This window comes from Megascapheus bottae, chromosome 3 (assembly GCF_031878675.1).
Source record: "Megascapheus bottae isolate mThoBot1 chromosome 3, mThoBot2.hap1, whole genome shotgun sequence".
Lineage (NCBI taxonomy): Eukaryota > Metazoa > Chordata > Mammalia > Rodentia > Geomyidae > Megascapheus > Megascapheus bottae.
Window position 1 is genome coordinate 79,487,583 of NC_143511.1, and position 18,619 is coordinate 79,506,201.

The window sequence follows — 18,619 nt, forward strand, 5'->3', positions numbered from 1 at the left end:
CCAGCAGTAAACATTCTAGAAACATTCTGCCTGAATCTCCACTGAGCCATCTCATCTCAGCAAGTTATGGATGTCAGATTGTCAAATGTCTCTGGGCCCATCCCAACTTTCTTTTTTCTTTCTCCTCCAATCCCTGATCCCCTAAGGGCCAGGTCTCAAATACAGTCCCCGCTGGCCTGGAACTCACAACCCTCTCACCTCCTCTTCCTTGGTGCTGGGATTACAATCATGCCACATCAAGCCTAGTCATCTCTGTCCAATTTCTGTCCTGTTTTATCAGCCCTCTGGCCAGAACCTGGCCTCTCCTAGTCCTTGGGGTGAGAATCTGGGTTTTCCCTGGTTTCTGCACTCCCTGGAAGGGGCTGGGGTCTTTTCTAGGGCTGCCACCACCTGATCTTTGACCGCTTTCTTTGCCACCCATTTCCACCAGCCTCCTACGAGGCTGTTTCAGGTGCACCTGGGCCAGGAACCCCCTGGTCGGGAAGTCTAAATGGCTTGCACCCAGCTCGCCCCCAAACAGCCCTCTGCACGGCCCACCCCCTACAGTTGCTGAGCCCCAGGGCCCTGCACCTCTCCAGATTCCGGTAAGAAGCCCTTCCCCCAGGGGATGCCCAAGCTCCACAGGAAGAGGGGTGCAGAATCAGGGGCCCCGCTCTGCAGGGGGCCCCCCCACGGTGGGGCGCCTGACAGCTAGGGCAGAGGTGGGGCGGGAGCCGGGGCGGAAGGAGGTGTGTGGGGGGAAACGGGATGGGCTCTGCCCCCCCTCCATCCCCAGCGATCGGGAAGGGGGGGCGGGAAGGGGTGCAGGACAACCGACCTGGGCGCCGCGGCCACCGCCACTTCCTCCTCGCAGCCCTGCCTGGAGCTTCCGGCAGGCCTAGGAGGACGGGCCTGGTCTGCGGAAGCCACGGAAGGCAGGGTTGGGGGTGAGGGGGGCGGTCCCTGGGGGGGGTGGGGCAAGCGCTCCCCAGCTGGGGAAACTGAGGCCGGGCAGCTAACCTGCTCGTGGCCCCTGCTGTACACCGCGCTCAGGGCGCCGCGTCTGCACCTACTTGAGTGCCCAGTACAGGGAATCCAGCAGTGCGCACCTGGCCTCGGAGGCCTCCCTGCCCCCTCCCACAGTCCTAGGAGCCCCGAGCCCCGCCTGGCTTCCCCGCTGGCCGGGTGGGCTCTGTCCCCCGAGGAGGAGGAGGGGCTCCGCGGCTAGCACCGCAGGCTGGCGCGGGCGCTTTGCCAAGCGCCCATTTCTGGGTAGCCCACGGGGCCCCTGGTTCCCTTGAATGCGCACACACACAAGGAGTGTGGATCCCATCTCCAGAAGGCAGGCTACACCTACCTTGCTGTTGTATTTGGAACTTGTCAGAGGCATCCTTGAAGCCCACTTTAGGTGTTGGGGATGTTTTTGTGTTGACTCTTCACTAGATGTGGTTGGTGGTACTGGGATTGGAGCTCAGAGCCCCCTGCTTGCTAGGCAAGCATTCTGCCACTTGAACCATGCCTCTAGGCTTTATGGCTATGGCTGGTTACTCCTTTGTTCTTTTGCCTAAGTGACCCAGGACCACAGTCTTTCTATTTATGCTTCTGGCAGCCAGGTGACAGGTGGTGGCACCACCCTGGCTACTTCTTTAGTTTTTCTTTGGGGGATGTGACAGGCTGACCACCATCTTGTTTCTGGCAGGTGGGCAGTGTTGCAGGAAAGTCTCTGACTGGTATAAAAGGATTTTGGGGCCTTCACCTGGAAGAGATGTCTGCTTGATGATAAATAGGGGTCCCAGGCTACTCTAATAATTCACGTAACCTGAGATAATTCATGTAACCTGTGTATGGGGTCGAGAGATGGTCTCTGTGAAGCCGTTGTATTATTTTTATTTGTTGGTTTGTTTTGAGACAGGGGCTTGTGAAGCAGGTCAGATTGGACTTGAACTCAGAATCTTCCTGCCTTGGTCAGTCAAGTGCTGGGATCACAGATGCGTATTCCCATTCATGACGTGGGCCTCTGATTTTAAAATTCATTGAATCATATTCCAGTCCCTGAAAAGTTACCTTGTGGTGGCACCTTCCTCTCACCCCCTGTCCTAGGCCAGCTTCAGTGAGAAGAGCAGGCAGCCTGACCTCATGCCCTTTGTGTGCCACATCCTGTTTTCAGATTAGTGAGCTCATTTGCTGGAAAATTACCAAGGGAGACAGTTTAGTTTTGGAAAGTACCAAAAACTTATCTGTACTCACTCATTTTAATTTGAGGGGCTCTTGAAATAAAAGGGGGCATCACCAAAGGGCTTGGACCAGCAGAGCTGCAGAAACTGAAAGTCAAACTTTGATTCAGAAAGGAAATAAAAGCCTCTTAGATGCCACTCATTTCTCTAACCAGTAGAATGTGTGTGTGTGTGTGTGTGTGTGTGTATTGATAATGGGTCTTGAACTTGAGGCCTTGTGCTTTTGCTTGGTGTCTTCACTCAAGGTTGGTCCTCTACCACTTGAACCACCCTTCTACTTTCAGCTTTTTGCCGGTTAATTGGAGATAAGAATCTCAGAGACTTTTCTGTCTAGGCTGGCTTGGAACTAGAAGCTATGAAAAGCATGAGTCACTAGTGCCCACCTTAGATTTCTTTTCTTAAATGAAAATTAAAAAGAGAACTAGTTCATTTGGTTAGGGCATCAGAACTGGTGGTCTGAGCACAGACTGTAAATGAGGAGCAAAAAAAGTAAATAATCTAGAGAGGGAGGTAATGTTGAGCTTCCATCTTCTCTTTTTGTTCACTTTGGTCTCAGAGCCACCAAGTTCAAGCGTTCATTCTCCAGTTTTGTCCCAGTCCTCCAGCTGTCAGACGCTTGTCATTGAAGTGGCATGTCAGGCCTCACAGCCTTCAGAGCTTGTGGATTGAAAACAAGTGAGGGACTGAATGGCAGGAAGGATTCTGATCATTACATATTTGATAGCCTGTATTGTGAAAGATAACACACGAGTGAATCCCCTCAGAATTGGCTGTTAAAGTCCAAAAAACTCCGGACTGACATTATTTCCTAGAGTGGGATTTAAAATCCATTTCAAGATGTCAAATAGGAGCATGGTAAAAACAAATAAATGCTGACAGGCTGGCACCAGTGGGTCATGCCTATAATCCTGGATATTTAAGAGGCTGAGACCTAGGATCACAGTTTGAAGCCAGTCCAGACAGGAAAGTCTGTGTGACTCTTTATCTCCAATTAATCAGCAAAAAGCAGGAAGTAGAGTTGTTGTGGCTCAAGTGGTAGAGTGCTAGTTTTGAGTGAAAAAGACAAGTGTGTGACCCTGAGTTCAGACACAAATACACAGACTCAGACACAGACACACACACACACACACACATGCTGAAATGAAAGGAACTGTATCTCCTTTCTTCTTCTGTCTGAAACCTTTTGAAATACATAGGACTGAGCCTTGGGCTGCAAGTCAGAAGACTTGTGTTCGATTTTGTTTTACTTTTCCTAATTCAGAGCCCTCATCAGTTGTTTTGGAAGAAGGATAAATAAGCCAATACTTAAGTATGGTCATTCAAAAATACAATATAGGTTTATCTTACAGCGGAAGATGATCTTAGAGATTATAGAATACATGAAGTGTTACCAACTTCATATTTGTTGTAAAACCTTGTCTTCAAATACTTTCTCATGTGGAGCCAAGATCCACAAGCTGACCAGAAAGTAAGGAGGCTCTGGGAAGCAGGGCTGGTGGCTTGTACACTGGTTTGTTCACCTTCTCCACTTTGACTCTGATCCCCGCAGAACCACATTATTGGATAATCATCCAAATAATTAGGCCTTCTCAGCCCCCCCCTTCCCCACAACGTGGAAATGCTAGAGAAGAGACACATTACACTGGCCTAGGTCATCAGCCTTCCTCTCAAAGCTAAACAGCTGGAGGACCAGTCTGTGGTTGTGGGGAAAGTAATTATGACTTAATAATGACTTTAACTGAATGTCAGACACTGCTCTGCACACATAATACGCATAATCCGCTCTGTGGAGTGCCCAGAAGCGGTGAGAAAACATTTTGTTTTTCAGCTGGGAACACCAAGTCTGAAAGAGTTAAGTAATTTGGTCAAGGTCAAGCAGTCAGTAAAATGACCATGCTGGGGGAGAGGGGCGGAAGGGGAGGTTCACTTCCTGATGTGTGTGTTTTTCCACTTGCACTAGTTAAGACCAGGCTGCGATCTTACCCAGTTACCTCTGTGGCACATTTCACCTTGATCTCCTGCTCTTGTGCCTTTAGATGTCAGGTGACAAGAATAGAAGGTGGAACAGATTCTTCTAAGATGTTTAGTATGCAGACACTTAAGGGTCCAGATAGGAGTGGCACTACAGGATTCCTTATTCTAATGCAGCACATGAGCATGCCCTCTAGGCTCTTAATTCTGGAGAAATCTTGGGAGAATGATCAGTGAGTCATCAAGACTTCTATTTCCATCCAAGTGTCATATTTCTATTCTGGGTGGGTGGGTTGGAAAGGAAGGAAACCCAAGAGTCCAACAAGGGGAACGTATTAGAGGTGACTCTTCCTTGACTTTGCCCCCTATGTATTTATGGGACACCTGTCATCTGTTAGGTTGTAAGTAAGGCCCCTGCCTACAGCTGCCAATGAGACAGCCAAGGTCTTCCTTTGATGGAGGCCTCTTAGAGCAAAACAATGTGAATGGAAAAGCAAATGAATGGAGTAAGTCCATCGCATGGACTAAGTCTGGGCATGCTACCTGTTTGTCACCAGTCCAGAACAGGCTATTAACTGCTAAAACCTCACAATGCCAGTGGTTCCCTTCTCTATTATCATTCCCAGCCATGTGCCCTGTTTCTGTGAGACCCACAGCTTATATTTGGTAAACACACTCAGGGAACAGCTCTCTGGTTGTGACATCTTGACCTTTTCTCACAGTGTCTGATTCCTAAACCAGGAAATTTAACTCAGCAGGCGCTCACAGGCTTCCAGTGGTGTTTAGGTTCTGTGACCTAAATTCAGTATTTTCTCAGGGACCCTAACCTAACTGGCACCAACCACCCAAGACACCAAAAGATCTTATGAAAACAAAATTGTAGCATCTATATTTTTTTCCCTGAGTGGTAATGATTAAACAAAATGTTCTGTTTCCCTCTTTGTATTTCCTTCTTGGTTCTTACTGTTTGAATCTAACCACAATTTTTAAAATGTACCTGTTCATAAGTGGCCCCCCCCAATTTTTTGTCCCAGGAACATGTATGAGCATATGAAATAATAGAGTACATGAAATTAAGGTTATAAAGGGATGAAATAAAGTGAGGAAAAGCCATGGATGGGAAGCTGGGTCTGACACCTACATTGTTACTTCCTCTGCCTTAGCATAGATAGGTAATCATTCTATAAACATGTTTTCTATGAATGACTAGCCTGCAAGTCCACTATTCATAATTTCTTTGTTAACTTTTAGATAACAATAGTTAAGGATGTCATCCCTATTAGGAAATCTTTCTTGAATGTCTTTGATTTGGCCTTTCCTGGGTTTTGTAAAGTTAGAACTAGCTTTCTAGGGGCAGGAGTATGGCCTAGTAGTCGAGTGTCTGCCTAGCATTCACGAAGCCATGTGTTTGATTCCTTGGTACCACACACACAAAAAAAGCCAGAAGTGGTGCTGTGGCTCAAGTGGTAGAGCACTGGCTTTGAGAAAACCCAAAGACGGTGCTCAGGCCCTGAGTTCAAGCCCCAGGGGTGGCAAAACAAACTAATAAACAACCAAAAACCCTAGGAATGCTAGGTGGTAGGAATGTAAACTCATTCAACCACTATGGAACGCAGTATGGTAATTCCTCAAAACACTAAACACAGAGCTCCCCTATGATCCAGCAATCCCACGCCTGGGTATTTACCCAAATGTCCAGAAACAGGGCATACTAAACTCACTAGCACAATGATGTTCATTGCAGCACTATTTACCATAGTGAAGATATGGAACCAACCCAGATGCCCCTCAGTAGATGATTGGATCAAGAAGATGTGGTATTTATACACAATGAAATTCTATGCTACCATCAGAAAGAATGACATTGCCCCATTCATAAGGAAATGAAAAGATTTGGGGAAAAAATCATATTAAGTAAAGTAAGCCAGACACAAAGGCATATAGGCTCAATGATTTCCCTCATTTGTAATAATTAGTACATCTCTAGGACTCTCCTTCCTCATATAGGATGAGACTAAATGAAATGAACTCTAGGATATGGAAACAAGAGCTTTATCTTTGTGATTGTTGTTCTTAATGCACTAGGTCATTTCTTTTCTCCTTTTTCCCCCCTAATAGTTAATCTCCTGTGGTTATTGTATCTGACTTTGTTACCTGGCATGTTGTAAATACATTTATTTGTTTATTTGAAATAGGGAAGGGAAGGCGGGAAAACAAGATGATTGAGAGGGGGTACAGGGAGGGAAACAGAGTCAAAAACATGAGAAGGGGTATCAATGCGTGAGAAGTAATGCACCCTTTACCTGACGAATGTAACTGTAACCCCTCTATACACTACCCTAACAATAACATAAAACAAAAATAAAGTGATGCAAATCAAAATAAACTCCAAGACATGGGGGGAAAAAACCCTAGCTTTCTAGATTTAAAAAGAAGCCTGGGCTTGTTGGGTAAAGGGAGTCTCTATGTCTGATGATTTTTTTTCCCCCTATCTCAAGGTATTTTCAGACTTTAAGGAAACAAAACAAAAGAAACACTTCTGGAATTCTTAGAACAGGTTCCAAGTTGTCCCTGGGTTTTTTCCCCCAATAGTCTATGGGACTGGGGATTTCATGAGTACATGACATGGCAGGGAAGATAAGGACAAGCGGTAAGATGTCCATAGGTCTAGGGTACTTTAACCCTAGTGCATCACCTTTCTTTTTGCCATCTCTGGCCACCAACATGCCCTGTTCTAAGGGAGGTTTTGTCATGGATCAATCTATCTTTTCATGGTCTCTGAAAACAAAGACTATCTTTAGTGTGAATGTACTGGACTGGGCCTTTTGCTGTGCCTCAGAATGATAGCCCTCCCGTCACACTGGCGTTTGGCTAGTGCAGAAGTGTGACATGCGCCTTAACTCAACATGTCCACATCTGGTTGAGGAGGGAGGCATCTGAAGAACTCATCCTGAGAAACAACCATCAAGAAGGAAGGAAGAGCTCTTTCTGAGAGGTCAGATCTGTTTCTGCCTAGCTTGTAGGAATGTGCGGAAAGTTGCTCTGAACTTCACATCTTGTTGTCTTACCTGCAAAGTAGAGGAATGATCTCAGAGAATTTTTTTTATTATGAATTCTTTAACCATTAAAACAATTTTTTTAAAGGGAAGCTCTGTGAAAAACCTCCTCTGATGGATTGCTTTCAGAGCTTCAGCCATCTGAATTCCCAGTGCAAGCCAAGAGTTAGGAGCAAGAATGTGGGGTGGGTGTAAAAGGCTAAGAACTAGGGCTACAATCATCATTCATCAAAGAAGTCCCCTGCTAGCGCCCAGGAGGGTTGTCAAAGTCCAACTTTGCTCACCCCCACTGACACCATACTCTTGCAAAGGGGAAAGGAAGGCCAGAGAAGAAAACCAGCTTAAGGTCAGACATTTTTTTCCCTTGTGTTTTGTTGCTCTTTGGGCCTAGAAGTCTCAGGAATACCCTGTGCTTTTGTTACTGTATTCATTTCTCCTCTGTCTATACCTCTGGCTCCTCTGAAGACCAAGGAGTAGGGCAAACACATCTACAGCCTCCCTTGTGCCCAGTCTACCTCTCACATACAGTCCAGTTACTCTTTATTAAGAAGGACTGGTTTTCCATTCTAAGAGGGCCCCATGATACTGGAAAAGATGGGTCTTATCTTTCATATTGTACACCTTAGCTTCCCTCCCTCCCTCCTTCGCTCTCTTCCCCCCACTTTCTCTTTTACATCTCTCTCTTGTGCTGGTACTGGTACTTGAACTCAGGGCCTGGACACTGTCCCTTAAAGCTTTTTCTGCTTACGGCTGGTGCTCTAGCACTGCAGTCATACCCCTGCTTCCAGCCTTTTGGTAGTTAATTGGAGATGAGAGTCTCACAGATTTTCCTGCCCAGGCTTGCAGTGAACCCTTGATCCTCAGAGCTCAGCCTCCTGAGTATCTAAAATTACAGGCATAAACCACTGGCACCCTGCCTTTTTTTTTTTTAATGAGTGTATACACCTAGCAGACTTTCCAATCTATTCTTGCAACATTTCTAAATGCAAATATCAAATAGATAAGAAAAGCCATTCTGCCTAATTGCTATTTTTAATTGCTACTATCTAATCAGCATCCAGCTGCATAGCCAGCAAACCTTGATTTGCTGTGTTCTCTCTGCCTCCCTGACTGCTGAAACCAGAGCTGCCAGAGGAGCCCCAGGGTCTTGGCACCAGTTCCTGCCCTGTCCTTCTCTCACAGAGAACATGTCTGCACACATGCTCTCCTGAGCTGCTATGGCAGCTCTCCAAGGACAGCCCTGGAGAGTGGCCAGGGGTGGTCCTGGGAAGGATAGGTCTGTCAGGAAGCAGAAACGGTGGCATGCAGGCACACACATGTACAGGTTGGCAGGATGGCTGACTATTCCAGGGTTTCAAGAGAAACTGAAAATCTGGATTTCTACATGAAATGTCTTCATCTTTTAGAACGTACCATGACCCCCAAAGCAAACCCAAACCACATGAGATGTCCTCCCAAAGCAGACGTACAGGCTGCTATGTGCCACCTGTGGTAGAGCTTGACACTCCACAAACACATCCCGCGTGGATATATGGATGAGTGACGGCAGGCAACTCACCCTAACAGCTCACATCTGCTGTGTGTCCATTCCTGCTAGGGGCTGCCTTTAGAAATGGATGTACACATATTATTCCTGAGGGTATGGTTTTAATAATCGCATTTTCCAGCTAAGGAGGACAAATGACTATGGAATCAAGGCCACAGAATTAATGGGTGGTTAGCCTAGAATCCTACGCTGCCTGACTCTAAAGCTAGTGTTATGAACCCTTGTCAGACACCTGTCCTGTGAATTGAGATGGCCTGCTATTTTTTGCATTCCTCCCTAGACTAAGCTCTGGGAGTTTAGTCTTATTTCCTGTGTTCCCCTCACCTTTACTATGCCTGGAAAAACAAAGAAATTGGCCAATAAACCTCTGAGGGATTGTCCTCATGAAGGTGGGTACACAAGCAAATATACAGACATGATGTGTACAGATTCACATACATAACATGCGTATGCCTATGTACGGACTGCTGCCACTATATCCTGCTTCCCAGAGCCTTGGAGCCTAAGCTGGGCCACCCCAAGTTTCTCCCCCACCCCCAGTCCTCTGCCAGCCAGGCCCAGGAGTCTTCACAAGTAGTTTCCTGGAAATCTTAAGGCAGCTGTGGTGTTCTTTTTCCTTAACTCAGGAGACAACTCAGCAGTTTTGTTTTTCAAAGTCTGGGATTCATAAACCTGGAATCTTTTCTTCATTTTTTCCACTAGAATTCGCCTTGGCCTACTGCCTTTCCTCTGGGCCTTGGCCAAGAAGTTACACTTGGAGCGCCCTCTGCTGGGTACCAGCCTCTCAATCAAATGGGCAGTTGAGGAGCAGGGGACCTGCCTCAGACAGCTTTACAAATGAGGAAACTGAGTCAAGGATGGTTGAGAAGTGAGGAGAAGCTGGAGGATGTGTGTTGCTAGAAAGTGGTCTTCTGTGATTTTTTTATTGTTGAAAATAAATAGTTTCTAGAGGTTAGGCCTATGGCTTTCCCTGGGGCCCCTGGGAGTGTGTGGGGGGCACAGATGACAGATGTTTGGGAGAATCACCTGACATAATTTTATTCTTGAATCCCCACCACCCTAAACAGATGAAGCTGAGACCCAGAGCTATATTGTGGGAGTATTTATGGAGCCTCTGCTAGATGGCAGTTGGACTTGCAAATCGCTATTATTTAATCTTCACAAGAGACCTTGTGAGGTGGGTAATTTTATTTCTCATTTTGCCGATGAAGACTAAGAGGCTTGGTGAGGTCTCAAGATGAGAAAGAGAAGGGAAGAAGCTGGGATTTGAATCTAACTTGCTGTTTTCTTGGCTCTGCAGCCTCTTGGACTTTTTCCCATTTGGCTCCGGGTCTGAATTCAGTGAGGCCCCGAGCAGAGTTTGTGGCGGGACACATGGTAAGCGAGGGTTCCTTGGTCTTTCTCAAAAAGAGAAGTCCATCTTCTCAGACTTCAGAGTGCTGTTTGGGGGCTCTGGACAGTACAAATGGAAAAAATAAAACCCACAAAGTCTCTTCCAACTTTTAGAGCCAAAGACCTCAGAGATGGGAGTGGGGTCTCAGGAGTAGCAGCAGGGCCAAGGTCCCTACAGAACAAATTAGCCTGGATGTCTTATAAACTGAACCCATGGAGGGGGGGCCTACAGGGCAGAAGTTTTCCTGGAAAAGAAAAAGGGTCCTGGAAGCTTTTTGGTTTATTTTTCTTCTTAATGGGATCCTGGCTAATGACTCAAGGAAATGAAGAACATATTGCACCAAGGACCACTGACTGCTCTCCTGAATCTGGCCTCCATTCTCATGTGCTGTTTAGAAACCTTTGAACTTCTCTCTTCCTGCAAGAAAGACTCTTCTTAAGTCTCTTACACTGTTCAGTTTGGATCCTGCATGGCCTTGTTTCCCATCTGTCTTATTTGCATAGCTACACTAAGGGACCTGTTCCTACCTCTCTTGATCGCCGCAGCTGGGCTTTGCTCCATTAGTCGTTTCCCTGAAATCACTTTACTTTTAGGTATCTAGACCCTGGTCATTCTTTAAAACTCAGCTCAGGGGTCATCTCCTAGTGCCTTCTCCCTGACTCTCGGCAGAAGCTGTCCTGCCTGCCAGGTATGAGGCCTGGATCTTCGAGCAGATGGAAGCGCTTGAGCAACTGTTGCATTCATCTTTGGCTCATCTTTGCTTGTGTGTGTGTGTGTATGTGTGTGTGTGTGTGCGCGCGCACGCGCGTGCTTGCACATGTGTGTGTAGGCATGTGCATGTGCGAGAGTACACATACGCTTGGTTACGTACATCTATACTGTGCCCACACATGCATATAATGCTATTATAAGAGTCATACAATGGCTCTTAGACATACAATGCTATTATAAGAGCCCAGAGACCCTCCACTCTGGCATGAAGAAGACCAAGGTTGAATGAGGATTTTTGTTGTTGTTGAGAAAGCAGATGAAAGAGAAAGAGACTTGGAGGAGTTTACATAGAGAGCATAACACGTGTCAGTGGCAGTTTAAGGGGTGAAGACATGATGACATCTAATAGTTATCTGAGAAATCTAAAAGATACCATCTTAGACAAACAAGGCAAAGGAGAGGTGGCTCTCTTTGGATCAGCCTCAACTTTCAAAGTTGGCTGGGCGTCTATTGCTGGAGATTAGAAGTGGGCCATCATGCACAAAGAGATGAAAAGAGCTCTTAGTTCTAGCTGCAGTTCTAGCTACTATGGAGGCAGAGGTAGGGACGATTTCCAGTTGTGGCCAGCCAGGGGCAAGTTAGAGGTGGATCCTTTCTGAAAAACAAAATAAAATTGGAAAGGCTGGGGACTTTTCTAGCAAGTGACAGACCTTGAGTTCAATCCATAATATTAAAAAAAAATAAAGCCTCTCATTTTTCTAGTGCTGCAGAAGTGAACAGTGTTATACCGGGCAGGACAATGCTTAGGTAGAACGAGAGATTCTAAGTCCTCATAGCAGTCTGTGTATAACACCTTTTGGCTAAATAAGAACTCTCTGGCTTCCCTTTCCTCTCCCTTTTTTTCCCTCTACCCTGTCCCTTCAGTTCCTGAAAGAGCAGAAATCAGAGCTTGCACAATAATATGAATATATTAATCATACTATTAGACATGGTTAAGATAAAGCAGGCACTGGGGGCTCATACCTGGAATCCCAGCTACTTAGAAGACTGACATTGAAAGGACCATAGTTTGAAGGGAGGCTGGATGAAAACCCAGTACCATAAAAAGGTAGAAGATGGACATTTTATGTTATATATTTTAAATATATTGCCATAATTTTTAAAAGAAAATCTACAGCCAGGAAACTTGTGTGTGTGTGTGTGTGTGTGTGTGTGTGTGTGTGTGTGTGTGTGTGTAATAGCTAACTGTGGTTCCTAAATGCAGGAAACCCTGGCCGGGAGAAGGGAGAGGAGGAAATTTGAAATCAAGTTTGGGATTGAGCATTGCATTTAGGAATACTGTTACTTGGTGACCAATGTCACCAACAAGACAAGCATGTTCAGAAGTCCTAAGCCGCTTGCCTTCTCATTTTTGGGAGGAGAAAGGATTTCTCTTCCTTGCCTCTGAAGACAATGTAAATGGGGATTTAAAGACAAAATGAAGTTGACTTATGAGTCTTGTTTACTGGAGGAAGGAGTTATATCTGCTTACTTTAAAATAAGATCTCCTCTTCCATTTTCTTTTTCCATTAGGGGTTGTTTCTACATGACAGTTATGATATGACAGTCCTCTCACACAAATCCATAAATTCAGTTGTGCCTCAGCCTTCCGACTCCTTGTGAGAGGGAATTGAAACAAATTTTATTGTTATTATAAAGGTAATGCACAGGGGTTACAGTTACATAAGTGAGGTAAAGAGCACATTTGTTTTTGAACAATGTCACCCCTTCCTTTGCTCTCTCCCAGTTTTCCCTCCCATCCCCACCCACAAGTTGTAGAGTTCATTTTCAATATAGTATCCAGTGATAACCACTGTTATATTCATTCACCCTTTGTCTCTCCATTTCTGTGCCCCCTTACTTTCCCCAAAACAGATAAGCTAGCAAACAATTAAGACAAAAGGAAAAGACCAGCAACCAAGAAAAACCTTCTCATTTCCATTCCTGGAGTTCATCTCGATTAGTATTATTTTGTAGGCATTGTGCCTTTGTGTTCCTGTCCTGAGTATCCTCCTTTGGGGTCTCTGTGTGTGAATGCCTGCAGTCTTGTATAATTTATCATGTCTGAGGGGAATTCTTGTACACTCTGTTTTGAGTTCTTATGGGACAACCAAATCCTAATTTTAATGTTCTGTTAAGTATCTTTCTCACGGACCTTGATTTTAGTTCCCTGCAAGGAATTTACTAAATGGATTATTTCCTTAATTTATTTTATTATTCTTTTCTATAGTTATACAAGAGATTATCTTGATCCTACTATTTAGAACTGTGTCTGGTTCTATATAAATATCCAATGATTATTTAATGAATGAATAATCCTCCATGAAAGGACTTTGTGTATGAACCCCCCCCCTTTTTTTTGCTTTGGGGAATTGATCTATAAAAATAATTCAACAGAAGGAGTGTTATCAGATCAAGGGATACTAACAGAACTTGCTTCTAGAAATGTATTGTCAAATGGCTTTGCAAAGAGGTGAAATTGTTTTTCATCTGTTAGGTAACACTTTGGAAGTCTAATAGCCAAGGTGATGGTTTCTGGCACATGAGGATGGAAGGGGGCATGGCCAGAAATGGGGGTGACAGGCCAAGCGTGCTGCCTGTAGCAGCAACCAATCAGTTCATGATGTCTGTCAGGAAAGGGGACAGCTAGATCAAAGGCCCACGCAGGGGTTAGGGTCTGGTGGAAAGGCCCTTTTGAAGCTTAATAGGTTTGTGGTACTGGGGATTGTACTCAGGGTCTCACAGTTGCTATGCAGGTTCTCTACCATTCCAGTCATACCTCCAGACGCTTTTAATGTTGGTTATTTTTTTAATTAGTTATTCATTTTTTTGGCACATGTACTGGGTCATGACTTCAGGGTCTGGATGTTGTCTAGGCCTTGTGCTAGCACTCTACCACTTGAGCCTCAGGTCTATGTCCTGCTCTTCTGGTGACTAACTAAAGAGTCTTGGGCAGGGAGTTTGGCCTAGTGGTAGAGTGCTTGCCTAGCATGCACGAAGACCCGGTTGAATCCTCAGTACCACATACATAAAAAGCTGAAAATGGTCTGTGGCTCAAGTGGTAGAGCTCTAGTCTTGAGAAAACTCAAGGACAGTGCTCAGGCTCTGAGTCCAAGCCCTAGGACTGGCAAAAAAAAAAAAAAGAGTCTTATACACCTTCCTGCCTGGTTTGGCTTTGAACCATGATCCTCAGATCTCAGCCTGCTGAGTAGCTTGGGTTACAGATGTGAGCCATTGCCACTGCTCAGTTTTTGTTGCTTATTTTTGAGGTCAGCCTCGATTTCAATCTTCCTACTTGTGCCCCCTTGTGTCACTGGGGATGCCAGGTGCATGCCAGTGTACCTAGCCATTGTTTGAGATATAATATGGAGACCGTCTAATTGCTTGGGCGGGCCTTGAACCCCTGATCTCTGCCTTCTAAGTAATTAGGTTTATGAGCTTGAGCCGCCATGCTTGGTGAAGGCCATGTTTTCTTAGTGATATGAGACAACTACTACAAAGACAACTACTTAAGGTTCTCATTCATGTATGGAAAATGAAAAAGCGTATCTCATAGGAGTAGAAGTAGAGGCGTAGTTGTGAGAGGTTTCTAGAGTCTAATAAGGGATGTTAACAGTGGGTCTGGAAGAACCTTGGTTAACATGTACTAAGATATTTAGAGAAGATGAATGAGTTCTATGGTACACGGACAACTTACTACATTTCTTAAAGAACTATTGAGGTTTCCCAACAAAGTGGGAAAATACTTCTTTATGGAAATGGACAAGCTAAGGACCAAGATTTTTGTTTAAGGGCCACTATCTTTAATCACAAGTATGTCAAAACTACATTAAGAGTCAACTGCTCTAATCAGAATTCCAATAATCAAGAAAATGAGCAACAAATGTTGGGAAAGATATAATACGAACTTTTATGTGCTCTTGGAGGATATGAGAACAGTCTCTATGTAAATCAGTAAGGAGCTTTCTCAAAAGGCTTAAAATGTATTCATAATATGTCCCTGCAAATTTTGTATGCAAATGCACACAAGGAATGTAAGTCAGCATCCCATAGAGATAGCTGCATGCTTACGTTTCTTGCAGCACTATTCATAAGTCAAGATATCTAATGAGTATCATAGAGTACATATATGTTGAATAATCACTGCATACCTCATAAAGATATACAATCTTTTCATATCAATTAAAAATTTTAAAAAGAGGAAGTCTTAACATCGAATTTTTAAATTAAGAAGCAGGCAACAAAGTAAAAGATGAAGAACATTTGATAGAAGCATTATTGAGAAGGTGAAATGAAAAACACCCCAAAAAACAGATAAAATACCAGCTAGTAAGTAAATAAATCAGAAGAAAGAACTGCATGTATAACATTGTAGTAATTAGGAGGAAAGGATGAATTACAATTACTGTAACTGTACAAAAGCAAATGGCAAAAGCTAGAAGGTAAAAAAAAATTATAGAAAGAGAGAAAAAAAAAGGTAGATTCAGGCATCAGGAAGAAATGTAGGAAATTTCACTGGCATGGCAACTTGTCCAGAATCCTAGCCTGGGGACAGGTATGTGTATTTAAAGGACCAGCCATACAAGTCCTCAGCGAGTCCTCTGCCATAACCCAGTTAGGTAAGTCCCCGGACAGGGCAGCTCTTACCACAACAGACAGCTTGGTGGTCTCTTTCAATTTTCAGTCTCCTTCCACCTACCAACCTACCTACTCCAGTTCTACTTAACACACACTTGCGCACGCATGCGCACACACACACACACACACACACACACACACACAAGCACACATGCGTGCAACCCTCCCCCCCCAAATTCCTGAGATCCTCAGATCTCAGTCCCCTGAGTAGCTATGATTACAGGTGTGAACCACCAGTGCCAGGCTTTTATTTTTATTTTTTCACCAGACAGTTCTGATTTCTTTCATCTCATCTGCTGGAAATGTTAGCTTGAACCTCATCCACCCTCAGGCTCTGATCTTTGCTCATTTGGCAGACATGGCTTCCTGTTAGGTTCTATTAGTAGGAGGAGACCCTGGGGTACTACTAGAGGAGGGGAGGGGAGGGAAAGGGAAGGGAAAAGAGAGGGGAAGGGGGTGGGAAAGGGAGAGTGGAGAGGGGAGAGAAGGGTAAAGGGGAAGGAACAGGAGAGGAAAGGAGAGGAGGGGAAAAGAGAGGAGAAGGGAGGGAGGGGGAGGGGAGAGGTTAGTGAGATACTTCTGGCCTGACCCTGCTGTGGTGCCTTGGCTAAGTCCTTGCTTCCCCTGGGCCTGCTCCCTTATCTGTGGACGAGGAAGGGGTTGCTTAGACATCTTCCAGGGGATTTTGAAAGTAATCAGTCTGTGATTCTCAGTAAATGTTCACAGGGGGAAAATGATGAATTTATCACCCATGGTGTGTTCAGAGAGGTATTATCAGACAGCTCTCAATGATTTTTATTGTGCCAGGCATCGTACTAATCATTTTATTTGCATTCCAAACATTGTCTCATTTAACTCTGTCTTTAAGAAAATATATGACTTGGGGTATCAATGCGTGAGAAGTAATGCACTTACTACCTGACGAATGTAACTGTAACCCCTCTATACATTATCCTGACAATAAAAAAACTGAAGCATAAGCCTAAGATATGTATTAAAAATTGATTTCCCTATACCTTCTGTTACTCGCTGTACTGGAAAGAACACTGGGTGGAGAGTTAGAGGTTCTGGGAGGTGTCCAACCCTTCTGGCCAGCAGAAGCATAAGTGCAGGAAACTTAAGACTTGGGAATTACTACTTGCCTATTTTCAGATGTGAAGACTGAGGCTTTGAGAAGGAAAGTCGCTTTCCTGAGGACACTGAATCAATCTGGGTACCAGCCCTCACCTTGAATTGCCCAGCAGCATTTCTAGAAGGTAGCACGAGCTTCTCATTGACTCTCCCCAGGATAGGGCTGCTTCGTCTCCCATAGAAAGCCTTGCCTCAGCTTTGAATGGTTTTGACTGTAAGAATATGCTTCATGGGACACAAAAATTGATTTCCCTTCAATGGTTTCCCTCATCTGTAATAATTAGTACACATCTAGGACTCTCTTAGGATTACAATAGCTCAAAACCTAGATACATGTAGGATGAGACTAAATGAAAGGAACTATAGGATATGGAAACATGAGCTTTATCTTGTGTGATTGTTGTTCTTAATGTACATGTTATTTCTCTTCTCTTTTTTTCCCCTCATGGTTAATCTCATATTGTTACTGTATCTGACTTTGTTACCTGGTATATTATATATACATTTATTTGTTTATTTGAAATAGGAAAGGGAAGGCAGAAAATAAGATGATTGGGGTGGGGAGGGAAATGGGAACAAAAACCTGAGGTGTATCAATGTGTGAGAAGTAATGCATCTACTACCTGACGAATATTAACTGTAACCCCTCTATACATTATCCTGACAATAAAAAAACTGAAGCATAAGCCTAAGATATGTATTAAAAATTGATTTCCCTATACCTTCTGTTACTCGCTGTACTGGAAAGAACACTGGGTGGAGAGTTAGAGGTTCTGGGAGGTGTCCAACCCTTCTGGCCAGCAGAAGCATAAGTGCAGGTGAGAACTACGTTAGTCCTGTTTTCCCAGGTGGAAATAAAGGTTTGGATGAGATGAACCTTTCTGGTTTGGACATTTTACGATTATATAATTTATGACTCCGTAGATCACATGTCTGTATCTGACTGTAATGATGGAAACAGGGAAGGAGTGAACATTGTGTTCCAAGGAACAGATCTGTCTCTGCCAACATGTCTGCAAGGGTACGGAGCCTGCCAGTTGAGAAGAATCCAGAAGGTTCTTAGAAATGGAGTTCTCATTTTGCCTTAAAACCAAATCCCTCCTTTCTTTCCCCCTCTTTCTCCTCTCCTTACTCCCCTCCTTCTCCTTTTTTTTTTTTTTTTTTTTTTTTTTTTTTTTGCCAGTCTGGGCTTGAGCTCAGGGCCTGAGCACTGTCCTTGGACTTTCTCAAGGCTAGAGCTCTACCACTTTGAGCCTCAGCACCACTTCTGGCTTTTTTTTCTATGTATGTGGTACTGAGGAATCAAACCCAGGTCTTTGTGCATGCTAGACAAGCACTGTACCACTAGGCCAAACTCCTGGCCCCTCCTTCCCTTTCTTTTCCTTTTCCCCTCTTCCTTCCCTCCCTCCTTCACTTTGTCCCTCCCTTCCTCTCTCCCTCCTTTCCCACCTCCCTCCCTCCTCCCCTTCCTTCCATTAAGACAGAGGCCTAAAGGAATATTTTAATCTCTCAATCAGAGATAAAAGTGGACAACTTTTTCTCACCCCACAGAATCAGTCTCTTTTTAGGAATAAAGAAAACCCCAAGAAAACACGCAGTGTTTTTGTGTCCCTAAGAAGCTATAAATTCAGCTCTTGGGATGGGAGCTTTCAGTTAGGAGATTCCTGCATGCCCTTTCACCAGGCCCTTTGAAGTAGCATGCACATTTTGTGAATGAATTTTTCTGGGAATGCAGGGAGGGTCTGTGAAAGGGCACAGACCTTGACATCAGAGGTAGATCTCACTGTGTCTCAGAGCTGGCCTGGAGCTCAGGAGCTGGGCTATGGCAGGAAATATATTTGATGTTATAGAGCGCCAATACCAGAGACAATGCCTCAAGACCAAAAAAGACTACTCCATAATGACGTCTGAGCGAGAATAA